Source organism: Aotus nancymaae, unplaced genomic scaffold, assembly GCF_030222135.1.
Source record: "Aotus nancymaae isolate 86718 unplaced genomic scaffold, 86718_ANA_hifiasm-v0.15.2.pri h1tg000049l, whole genome shotgun sequence".
Lineage (NCBI taxonomy): Eukaryota > Metazoa > Chordata > Mammalia > Primates > Aotidae > Aotus > Aotus nancymaae.
The window spans coordinates 32,273,675-32,285,452 of NW_026988463.1; the positions used below are offsets into that span (position 1 = coordinate 32,273,675).

Here is an 11,778-nt window from a genome sequence, read left to right on the forward strand (position 1 = left end):
GGTGCCTGGACCTCGGTCCAGCTGGGGGGCAGGAGTGTGAGCTCTGCCTGCCGTGGGGAGCACCAGGGGCCGGGCAAAGCCAGCGACACACCGCGGCGGGTCCCTGACGCCGCGGACCCAACAAAAGCCACCCAGCAACTCCGGAGCTGCGTCTCTCTACATTTTTTTAATTAGCTAGGTGTAGTGGTGCATGCCTTTATTCCTAGCTAATAGAGAGGCTGATGTTGGAGGATCACTTGAGCCCAGGAGGTTGAGGCTGTCGTGAGTCATGGTGTCACCACTATATTTCAGCCTAGACAACAGGGCAAGACACAGTCTCAAAAAAAAAAAAAAAAAATCAGGGTGAATGTGTGACAAGCCACTGTCTATAGGTAGATGAGAAACAATCAAAAAAGACTTGAAAGGGGCAACAGGAGGAGAAAAACAAAAAGAGGGTGGTGTCCTAGACGCAGGTGAGGTTAGACGTTACCTTTCTCTGGAACTCCCTGGAAGGACTACGTGACCGTCAACACATGATTAGCTGGAATAACCTGATTGCGCAATAGGAGAAAAAAATGCAAGTTGCTGGAATCACATTTACAGATATACTCAAATACATTACATGTCCGGGTAAAAGGCTTTTGTAGGTGCTCCAAATGTATATCCTCCTAAATTTGAAAACCACAGCCATCTCTGAACCAAATATTCTCTACTTAGAACTTTAGTCCTCAAGTGAAAGAACAGATAGTTAAATACTTTATAAAGTTTTTAGTATGATAATTTTCAAACAATTTATTTTTGACAAAAACAGGAAGGGCAACCATCACCCCACATCCCTGAGTGAAATAGGAAGATTTGGAAAAGTGCACAAAGAGGGCAGGGACATGAGGTCCAGACTTGAAGCAGCTTCTGAGAAAGATCTCACTCCAAGGGCAAGCTCAAGTCCATGGGTGAAATGGCCAGGATGCCGTCCTGGAAGGGAAAGTTGGCAGAGCCCTTTGAGGAGGGGAGCCCTCCCCGACAGCAGCATCTCCATCAGCCCAGTGAGATCAGAGATGGGATGATGAGATACCGGAGAGCAGAGGGCAATAGACACCCAGAGAAGGGGACAGAGACCCAGACAGAGGAGCACAGGAATGAGAGGAGACAGAGTCCTAGAGGAAGGAGGAAAGATGGAGACTGAGGAGGATCAGAGCCTGAGGACGAGTATTAGACTGAAACCTAGAGAGAGTGAAGAGTGAAGGCACAGAGTCAGAGAAGGTAAAGAGGGTGCTGGGATGTGCATGATTCAGGGCTGTGGCTTGTGTGCAAATTCTGATTTTAACACTCTGCATGATGGAGACTTTCCACCCCAGCAAGACAAGGATAACAACAGAGCCCCATGAGATTGTAGTGGGGGCTGAATGGGATCATTCCATTGAAATCTCTGGCAGAGGATATGACCCACCAGGGAAGCTCACCTGCTATCAGTCCTATAACTGGATGTTGAAGTAGGCCATGAGGGCATGCGGGTAGTCATTCTGCACTTCACCTGCAGGCAGAAGGGGGAGGTGAAGGTCCAGTCTTCCACCTTGATGGTGTATATGTCCCCCTCCTGCAGGACAGGAGCAGGAAAGCTCGGAGATGTGGCCTCATCCCCACTTCATTTCCTCCTCCCTCAGCTCCCCAGCACCTGGAGGGCCCATAACCTTGCTGTCCCCTTTCTGCTGGTCCTCACTCACTGGTTCCTGACCTCGGCTCCTCACTCACTGGTTCCTGACCTCAGCTCCTCATTCATTTCTCCTCCTGCCTGTCTCACTCCCAACAAACCACCCAGGTTCAAACCTGGGTTCCTTGTTCCCTTCTTTCCCACACCCAAACCTGGCAGCTCCACCCTAACTCTGTCCAGTGTCCCCTCCTGCCCCTGCATCTGGCAAGACTTCACTTGAACGCAGGTACCCTGCTTTGCCCTCTCACCAATCTCTTCTTGAAAAGTCTACCAATGTCATGACCTCAAACACTGACCCAAATGCCAATCTAAAACCCTGCACCAGTTCCCTGTGTTCTCAGGAGGGTGGCTTGGGTGGGGTTCCTGCCCTGCCAGTCTCCTCTCTGCCACTTAACAACTTCCTCTGCCCCCGATACCAAACGTCAACCCCGCAGGTCCAGCTCAATAAATACTCACTGTCACCATTCTTTTTTTAAAAAACAGGTCTCCAAAAGAAAACAAAGAGAAACAAACAAAAAGTGTTGCCCAGGCTGGAGTGCACTGGGAGGATCGCAGCTCAATGCAGCCTTGAATTCCCAGGCTCAAGTGATCCTCCCACGTCAGCCTCCTGAGTGGCTGGCACCACAGGTGCAGCTCTGAGCCCAGCCTGTCCCCATGCTGTTTTGCAATGTGCCTGTGTCCTGGCCCATCACCCCTGGGTTGTGCCTTTCAGTGCACATGCTGCAGGCTTTGAGCTGCCGACTTTGGTGTATTCCCCAGAGGATGTGCCACTGGACACGGCCAGCAGCCTCGCTCACCAACGTTCCTGGAGCCCAGTGCCAAGTGCCAAGCATGGCTGTCACAAGGCAGAACTCACAAAGATATTTAAAGGACAAAGTGGCTTTTCTGGTCCTCTAGCACCACCTCTGGCTGACAGGTCAGGCTCTGAGACCTCAGGCCAATGTTCTGGCCTCCGAAGTCCTGCACCAGGTCCAAGGGATGGTCTGTCTTTGGTTTCAACCCTGGGGGCACCTGGTCATGCCCACACCCTCACCTTTATGCTACTTAGGGTCCACCATGTCCACTAGGGGCTCCTTGAGGGCCACATCTTTGATGCAAGACATGTCAATGCCATGCAAGTCCTCCCACCTGCAGGAAGCAGGCAGGGAGGAAGGTGAGCCCACAGCAGTCCACTCATGGCCTGGCCCACTAGCTCCCTGGGCTGCCCTCACAGTGGATCTTGTAGACTTTGGACTGCTGGTCCTCAATGGCCCTCACATACAGTGTGGCTTGGTGTGGAAGATGATGCCATCGGGTGCCTGCAGAGGGTCAGGGTGAGGGCAGAAAGGATGGGGCCTGGCAACATTGCCCAGAGTCTTGCCAGTGTGACCTCCTACTCTGGTCTGAGCCACCATCATGTCACAGCTGCACTCACACTCACCCTCTGGTCTATTTGCCACAGGGCCACCAGAGGACTCCCAGAAGCACCTCAGTCAGCTCCTGTCCTTCAGAAGTTCTGAGGATTCTGAGACCCTCACTGGCTGCCCTGAGAGAAAAAGCAAAGTTGCATGGCTCCCATAAGGCCCACAACATCTGCACACCCCCTACCACCCCTCACCTCTACTCCTACTTTTATTGCCATTCTAGACCCTCCTTCCACTCTAGCCCTTCCAAGGCTCCACATGCAGCAAGTACACACCTGCCCTGGTCGTCCCTCCACCCAGAATGCTTCTCTTCCCAGATCTGAGTGGCTCCTTCCCGTGCTTCATTCAGCTGTCAGTCACCCCTCCCAGAGAGGCCTGCTGAAACCCGAGCACCTGGGCCATTGCCCTGCTACGGTTTTCCTGTCCTGATGAACCCCCAACACTGCACCATCTCCCTGCCAGCATCCAGATCCAGCGCCTGTTACACCTGGCTTGGGTTGTGGCCTTCTGACACCTTGCAGCCAAGCCCCCATATTAAGTCCTGTCTGTGGGAAAAACTGAGTGTGGTTTCACCTTCTCCCTGGACTCCAACACATGTGAGCTGCACCCATTCTGCTGGGGGCCTCACCAGCCACTTATCCCCAGCATAGAGCACGGTGTTGAGCATGGACAAGTAGAAGAGGAAGTAGCCCATCCACTCACTGATGATGAGGTCCACCTTCTGCACCGGGAGCTCCACCTCCTCCACCTTCCCCTTATTATGGTCACCACTATAGAGTGGAGAAGGGCAGCCAGATCAGCCCCCAGGAGCCCTGCCCTTCACCTTTCCCAGGGTCTAGAGCCAGGAGGCCCCACCAGGCAGCCTGGATTTACAGACCATAAAGAACTTGATGAGCTGAAGCCATAAACCTTTTAACACTGTTTTCAAATTTATACATTAGTCTAGATATTTTTGAGACAGGAGCAGAAATTTTATGTGAACGGTATCAGGTGATGTCAAGATTTTGTGTTTAATTGAGTGGGCTTGATATAATAAGTAACAGCATGGTCAGCTTCTGAAAACAGCCTTGTGTATTAGATAAGACACACAGAGACAGATTTACCAGGGAAATTGCATTACAGTAGAAATCTGCTTCAAATGGAGAGAACATTTAAAGTTGAGTGATGAGGACTTCCAGGTTCATTACAATAGTCTCTGTAATAAAATCATGTCAGTTGCCAGAGGGAAATCTACCACCTTAACAAGTTTCCCACCCTGCCAACCTTGCTGGGGCAATTTAGCAAGAGCTACCAAACTTACTAACTCATACTTCACTATGTCACCAAGGGTGGTCTCAAAGTCCTGGGTGCAAACAATTCTCCTGTCTCAACCTCCCAAAGTGCTGGGATTACAGGCATGAGCCACTGAGTCCAGGCACTATCAACTAACTTTTGGGCCAAGCAATCTCTTTTCATAAATTGACCTCACAAATAAATTAGTTTGTGTATAAAATGACATTATGTGCAAAGGATGAAAATCTCAGAGCAGGCTGTGTGCAGAGGCTCATGCCTGTAGTCCTAGCACTTTGGAAGTCCGAGGTGGGAGAATCTCTGCTTGAGCCCAGAAGTTCAAGACCAGCCTGGACAACATGGCAAAACATCACCTCTGCAGAAAAATTTTTTTAAAAGCCAGATATAGTGGCACATGCCTGTAGTCCCAGCCTCTCAGGAGGCTGAAGTGGGAGGATGGCCTGAGCTCAGGAGGCAAAGGTGGCTGTGAGCCATCACTGCACCACTCACTGAACTCCAGACTGGACAACAGAGCCAGACTCTGGTTCAAAAAAGAATGGATGCTATTCTCCAGACCACCCCACAGGCCCCCAGGAGTGTCTTCTGAGAATATTTTGTCCCACTGAGCCCTCCTGTGGAGATGGCACATGCACTTGGCAGACAGGACAAATGTGCTGTGTCCATGTGGCCCCTGTAGTCAACCCCCTTCTCCCATCATGACCTCACCACCCTCACAAGGCAGGGTCCCTCCAGCCTCACTCCAGACAAGATGGAACACCTACCACAAGAATCTGGGCATAAAGGAGCCACCAACCCTTCACTCTGACAATAGAGGGAATCCTGATGGGTGGCAGCCGATCTGAGGGACCATTCCCACAGCTAGGGTCCCTCTCTGTTGCCCAGGCTGGAGTTCAGTGGTGCAATCATGGCTCACTGCAGCCTTGACCTCCTGTGCTTAAGTGACCCTTCCACTTCAGCCTCCCAAGTAGCTAGAACTACAGGCGTATGCTACCATGTCCAACTGTTTTAAAAAATTTTGTGTAGAGATGGTGTCTTGTCATATTGCCAGGGCTGGTCTCAGACTTCTGGGCTCATGTGATTCTCCCACCTCAGCCTCCCAAATTGCTGGGATTACAGGCATGAGCCACCACACCCAGCCAACTGTTGGTTTTATTTTACTGAATGCTTTAGGGTTATAGTATTTACCTTTAATTTATCACAGTCTACCTTCAAGTGATATATACCACTTTGCTTATAGTATAAGACCTTTAGTGTGCTTCCATTCATTCCTGCTCAGCCTTTATGCTCTTGTATTGCGCATTATACTTTTATATATGTTACAAACCCCAAAATACATTGTTATTTTTACTTAAATAGTTAGTTATCTTTTTTTCTAGAGAGAGGGTCTCACTCTGTCAACCAGGCTGGAGTGCAGTGGTGCAATTGTGGCTCACTAAGTCTCAACCTCTCTAGGCTCAGGTGATCCCCCCACCTCAACCTCCTGAGTAGCTGAAACTAAAAATGCATGCCACCATGCCAGGCCAATTTTTGTGTTTTCTGAGGAGATGGGGTTTTGCCATATTGCCCAGCTGGTCGCCAACTCCTAGGCTCAAGTGATCTGACTTCCTCAGCTTCCCAAAGTGCCGGGATTATAGGTGTGAACCACTTAACCTGGTCTAAACAGTCAGTTAGCTTTTAAAGAGACTTAAATAGTAAGAAAAATAGTCATATATATTTACCTGTGCTGTTACCATTTCAACACTCTTCATTTCTGATTCCATATGGCATCATCTTTCTGTCTGAAGGATGTCCTTGAACATATCTTGTAGTACAGATTTACTGGTGATTAATTCTTTCTGTTTTTGTATGTCTAAAAATGTCTTTCTTTTATCTTTTTTTGTTTTTAAGAGATAGAGTCTCTCTGTGTCATCCAGGCTGGAGTGCCGTGGCAAAATCATAGTTAACTGCAGCCTTGAACTCCTGGGCTCAAACAATCCTTCCAATTTCAGCCTCCAAAAGCACTGGAATTACTGGTGTGAGCCACCATGCCCGGATTCACCTTGTTTTTTGAAAGATATTTTCATGGGTATAGAATTGTACATTGTCAGGTTTTTTTTAAATTTCTTTTCAGTACTTTGAAGATGTTTCTTCCCAGTCTTCTTGTTTGCATTGTTTCAGATGAGAAATCTGATGTCATCCTTCTCTTTGTGTGTGTGTGTGTATTTGGCATCTTCCATTTTTCCCACTGGCTACTTTTAAGATTTTCTCTTTAGCACTGGTTTTGAGCAATTTGATTTTGATATGCCTTGGTATAATTTTCTTTATGTGCTTGGGGTTCTTTGAGCCTCCGGGCTCTGTAGGTGTCTGGTGTTCTTCGAATATGGAAAAATCTTGGCTGGTATTTTTACAAATGTCTTTTTTGTTTGTTTGTTTTTCCTGATTCTCTCCTTTATTTTCCTTCATGGATACAAATTACTCATAAATTAGGCTGCTTGAGGTTCGATGACTTGTTGAAACTGTTTTTTTTTTTTGGAGTTTCTTTCCTTGTGTTTCGTTTTCAGTTGTTTCTATTCTTACGTCTTCAAGTTGACTAATACGTTCTTCTGCAATGTCTAATGTGCTATTAATTCTATTCAATGTATTTTTTATATTGTTAAAAGAACACTTCTGACATCAAACATGTGGGTTTTTTTTCACATCAACAACCAGTTCTCCAACTCTCCAGACACCAACTGGCTGTCTAACAATTCAATTCAGTTCTGATGCTAACTTCCTGGCATTGGTGTCAGACCCCACAAGTTAAGGGCTTGGTCCCACAAAATTGCCTGCACTTCAGACACCAACCGAAAACCCCAGACCTTCCATAATTGTGACTGATAGGATATAAAGCAGGGATTTCCAAAACTCCTTCTTCATGTTTGATAATTTGTTAGAATGGCTCACGGAACTCAGGAAGACACTTTATTTACCATTACCAGTTTATTATAAAGACTGTAACTCAGGGACAGATAAATGGAAGAGATTTATAGGACTAGATGTGGAAGGGGCACCCTACTAGCATACTGGTACCCTCCTAGTATAAAAGTATGGACTTCCATACCAGTCCAGAAGCCCTCCAAACCCTTCATTCAGGGGTTTTTATGAAATTTTCATTATGTAAGCATGACTGATAAAGACTTCGGCTAGAGACTGATGATTATCTCAATCTCCAGGCCCTCTCCTCTTTCCAGAGGCCCATGATGGGGCTAACAGCTCTCATCTGAAGCTACCTAGGGGCCCACTGAGAGTGGCCTCATTAGCATAAACTCACAGGTGGTTGAGAGGCATATTATGAATAACAGGATGATCCTCTCACCTCGTTATTTAGGCAATTACAGGAATTTTGTGCCAGAAACCAGGAACAAAGATCAAATTTATACTTCTTCTTCTATCACAATATTACATGTAAAGTTATAATAACAGTGTTAATGTCCTTCACTGCTAATTCTAACATCCTTGTCAGTTCTAAGTCAATTTTCATTGATTGATTGTTCTCCTTATTATGGATCTTTTTTTCCTGCAAAGGCATTTCTGGTAATCTTCAGTTGGATATCAGATATTGTGTATTTATCCTTAATGGTTGCAGAATATTTTTATATTCCTTTGAGTCACCTGGAGCTTTTGTTCTGGGATTTGTCACTTTCTTGGCTATTGTGAATAATGCTATAATAAACATGGGAGTGCAGATATCTCTTCAATATATTGATTTTATATACTTTGGATTTATACCCAGTAGAGGGATTGCTGGGCCATATGATTGTTCTATTGTTAACTTTTTTAGGAACCTCCATGTGCCCTTGTATAATTTCTATGCTAATTTACATTCCCACCAACAGCCAGCAAGGGTTTTCTTTTTACCACGTCTTCACCAACACTTGTTATCTTTTGTCTTTCTGATAACAGTCATTCCACCAGGTGTGAGGTGGTATCTCATTGTGGTTTTGATTTGTATTTCACTGATGATTAGTGATTTTGAGCATTTTTCTCATATACCTACTGGCCATTCATACGTCTTCTTTTGAGCAATGTCTATTCAGGTTCTTTGCCCCCTCTCCTATTTGAGATAAGATTTCACTCTGTCACCCAGGCTGGAATGCCAGTGGCACAATCACATCATGGCTTACTGTAGCCTTGACATCCTGGGCTCAAGCAACACTTCCATGGCAGCCTTCCAAGTAGTTGGGACTTCAGAGATGAACCACCATGCCTGGCTAATTTTTTGTATTGTTTTGTAGAGACAGAATTTCATCATGTTGCCCAGACTGGTCTTGAACTCCTGGGCTCAAGCAGTCCTCCTGCCTCTACCTCCCAAAGTGCTGGGATTACAGGCAAGAGCCACTGTGTTTGACCTCATTTTTAAATTGGATTTTCTATTGAGTTGAGTGTTCTATATATTTGGGATAGTAACTCCTCAGAGATGGATGGATTGCAAATATTTTCTCCCATTCTGTAGATTGTCTCTTCACTCTGTGAGTTGTTTCCATTGTTGTGCAGATGCTTTTTAGTTTCATGTCATCTCATTTTCTTTTTGCTTTTGTTTCTTCTGTCTTAAAGATCCTATCCAAAAAACTCAGTGTCCAGACCAGTGTCATGAAGATTATTCCCTATGTTTTCTTCCAGTTGTTTCATAGTTTCAGAACATTCATGGAAGTCTTAAATCCATCTGGAGTTGACTTTTGTATATGGTGTGAGATATGGGCCTGATTTCACTCTTCTTCAAGTGAATATCCAGTTTCCCCAGCACCAGTTTTTGAAGAAACTGTCCTTTCACTATTGTGTGTTCTTAGCATCTTTGTAGAAAGTCAGTTGGCTATAAACACATGGATGTATTTATTGGCTCTCTATTCTGTTGCATTGGCCTACGTGTTTGTTTTTATATCAGTACCACGCTGTTTTTCTCACTATAGCTTTATGATAAATTTTGAAGTGGTTTAGTGTGACACCTCTAGCTTTATTCATTTTCCTAAAGATTTCTTGGATTGTAGAAGTCTCTCTCTCTCCTTTTTTTTTTTTTTCTTGTTTCTTAGATCCAGAGACAGACTGCATATTCTGGGTCTTCTGTGATTTCATGTAAATTTTAGAATTGTTTTTCTATTTCTGTGAAGTAAGTAATTGGTATTTGATTTTTAAAGACACAGTATCACTCTGTCACCCAGACTGGAGTGCAGTGGCACAATATTGACTCACTACAACCTCTGCCTCCTGTGTCAAAGCAATTCCTGTGCCTCAGCCTCTGAGTAGCTGGGATTACAGAGATGTGCCACAACACCCAGATAAATTTTATATTTTTATTAGAGATGAGGTTTAACCATGATGGCCAGCCTAGTCTCAAACTCCTGGCCCCAAATGACCCATGCACCTCAACCTCCCAAAATGCTGGGATTACAGGCATGAGTCATTGTTCTGGCCTCATTGGTATTTTATGTTTTTGAGACAGAGTCACTCTGTTGCCCAGGCTGGGGTGCAGTGGTGCCATGATCACAGCTCACTGCAGCCTCCATCTGCCGGGCTCAAGTGATCTTTCTGTAACAGCCTTTCAAGTAGTTGGGACCACAGTTATGGACCACCACGCCCAGCTTTTTATTTATTTATTTATTTATTTATTTATTTATTTATTTTATAGTATAAGGGTCTCATTATGTTGCTCTGACTGGTCTTGAACTCTTGAGCTCAAGAGATTATCCCACCTTGGCCTCCCAAAGTGCTAGGATTACAGGTGTGAGCCACTGCACCCAGTTATCACTGCTATTTTGATAGGGATTGCACTGAACCTGTTTGGTTATATAAAATATTTTACTTTCTCAGAAACAGTTTGATGCTTTTAGGTCTTGTTTTCATGATTTGTTGAGTTCTCTATCCAATGACCTGTGAGCTATGAGCATTTCAACTTTGGCTGGTGAGATCAGCCACTGTTACCCACCCTGTGTGAGTGCACAGCATCATTCCCTACAATCCTTTCTGATGATCTTTCTCAGCCTCAAGTAGAGTCCTCACACATATGCAGTGATTGATACTCTGCTGAAGATGCTGAGAGGACTGTCTGCCAATCTCTAGTGTTCTCTCTGTCAGAAGTTCTCTCCTCTCTCATTCTCTGTCTTGTAAACTCTAGCTATTCTGGTCTCTGTGGACTCTCAACTCTGTCTCCTCAACCTGGGGAGTCTTCAAGTCTCTGCCTGGGTTCCACTCCCTAAGCAGTTGTCTGGAAAATAGGTTAAGGCACTGAACCTGGAAATGCCTAGGAATTGTTACAGTAGGTAGTCAGGTGGACATGAGAGACTCTCCACCCACAGGAATGTCAGGCGACTATCAGGTGATGGTCAGACCACTGTTACACTGTCTCTCTGAAATAACAATTGGGCCAGGTGCAGTGGTTCACACCTGTAATTACAGCACTTTGGGAGGCTGAGACAGGTGGATCAACTGAGGTCAGGAGTTCAAGACCAGCCTGGCCAACATGGCAAAACCCCATCTCTGCTTAAAATACAAAAATTAGCTAGACTTGTTGGTGCACACCTGTAATCTTAGCTACTCAGGAGGCTGAGGCAGGAGAATTGCTTGAACCCAGGAGATGGAGGTTGCAGTGAGCTGAGATAGCACCACTGCACTCCAGCCTGGGTGACAGAGTGAGACTCTGTCTCAAAAACAAAAATGAAACCAGAAGCAAACAAAAAAAAAAAAAATAAGATAAAAATAAAGTAACAATTTGTCGCAGTGGACCCAAGGGAAAGGCAGTCTCCCAATGGATAGAAACACTTGAAGCTGGTGATCAGCAGCTTCCTGATAAGATCTCAGTACTTGGGCAAGTGGACTCAAGCATGCAGATTAAGGAAAAATGGCAGAATCAGGGAGAAGGGACACAACCCCCCAGAAGCATGCCAGTGTATAAAACCGCAAGTCAAAGGTTGAATGGTGCACTTGATCTCTCAAGTTGCCCACCGGGTTTTCTTCCAAGTGTCCATGACTTCCTTTCACTCCTGCTCTAAAACTTGTCTGGATTTCTTCCTCTGCCTTAGGCTCTTCAGTCAAATTCTTTCTTCTTAGAAGGCTAGAATTGAGATTGCTGCAGACCAGAGTTGCCTCTGCTAACAGGCTCACCTCATTTGCATTCACTGTCCTTCATTTTCTGATGTTCATTGTTTTCAGTACTGTTATTGCATGAATTTTGTCCAGGTCTATTGTTTCAAGCAGGAGGTAAACCTTGTCCCTGTTGCTCCACCTTGGCAACCAGCAGAAGTCCTTTTCCCCAATTTTTTTTTTTTTTTTTTTTTTGAGACAGAGTCTTGCCCTGTTGCCAGGCTGGAGTGCAGTGGTACAATTTTGGCTCACTGCAACCTCCGCCTCTTGGGTTCAAGCGATTCTTCTGCCTCAGCCTCCCGAGTA

At 45.5% G+C, this 11,778-nt stretch overlaps 1 pseudogene; it reads right to left on the reverse strand.

The window, feature by feature from the left end:
- Nucleotides 1–2,525: 2,525 nt before the first annotated feature.
- LOC105718430 (protein arginine N-methyltransferase 1-like) lies at nucleotides 2,526–7,686 on the reverse strand (annotated as a pseudogene).
- Nucleotides 7,687–11,778: the final 4,092 nt, after the last annotated feature.